Source organism: Chiloscyllium plagiosum, unplaced genomic scaffold (genome assembly GCF_004010195.1).
Source record: "Chiloscyllium plagiosum isolate BGI_BamShark_2017 unplaced genomic scaffold, ASM401019v2 scaf_34119, whole genome shotgun sequence".
NCBI lineage: Eukaryota > Metazoa > Chordata > Chondrichthyes > Orectolobiformes > Hemiscylliidae > Chiloscyllium > Chiloscyllium plagiosum.
This window is the reverse complement of record NW_025156095.1, coordinates 1-858: the sequence shown is the minus strand read 5'-3', so window position 1 is coordinate 858 and position 858 is coordinate 1. Positions and strand designations below refer to the sequence as shown.

The following is an 858-nucleotide window of genomic DNA, read 5'->3' as shown; positions in this document are numbered from 1 at the left end:
ATCCTCGTCCCTTCCACACACACCAAGCCTTGTTATCACATAGTCTGTCATTAACACACTACCTATTCTTAGCCACGGACAGTCTCCATTCACCCTCCCACGTGGATCGTTATCAACTCCCTTTCCTGTCCAACAGTTCTTCCCTCGCTTTTGGGCTCTGTCCTGATCTATCATTAACTGCATCCGCCTTCCTCCCACAGTATCTCCTGCATATAAATCAACGTTTTCCCAATCACCATCAGTTCTGTGGAAGGGTCACCGGCAACTCCTGTTTTTTGGTTCTGATATACAGCATCCACAGTTCTTTCACCTTTTTATTGAGGTAGAGTTGGAAATTGTTTCGAGAGACAGAAGGAGAGGAGGGAGAGACAGAACAGACATGAACTGTTGATCTCCGTTGTTTCTCATAACGTAAAATCATTGTCGTGCGATCACTTCCCTTAAGCATGAAAAGAGACCCCAGGCGTTGCGTGAGCTTGTGGCGCAACGGTAGCGTGTCTGACTCCAGATCAGAAGGTTGTGTGTTCGAATCACGTCAGGCTCACTGACGTCAACTCCTTGCATTTCAAATCAAGAAAGGAGTACGTTCACTCCGGATATCTGTTGAGCCAAATCTTCTTTGCGGAAGCTTTCGATCACACATGAAGCTTTGCTCCCTGTTTGATTTGTGAACACTGTGTGAGCGAAGTGGTGTGCCCATTTTCTGGGCAAAGGCTCAGCTCCCACCAGTTCATCACGAGATCTAAACACAGCCGTCTCCCTCTGGGCAGCCGCTTTGTTCAGTTGGTGATAGCGCAGTGTGAATAACGTAATACCGATATTTTCACAACATAATCCAGAGACTCCCAGCTTTATGTT

At 46.9% G+C, this 858-nt stretch overlaps 1 non-coding gene across 1 annotated transcript; it reads left to right on the top strand.

Annotated features, from left to right (window-relative positions):
• Positions 1 to 472: 472 nt before the first annotated feature.
• trnaw-cca lies at positions 473 to 544 on the top strand. The gene has a single exon. It is a non-coding gene; the product is annotated as a tRNA-Trp (tRNA).
• Positions 545 to 858: the final 314 nt, after the last annotated feature.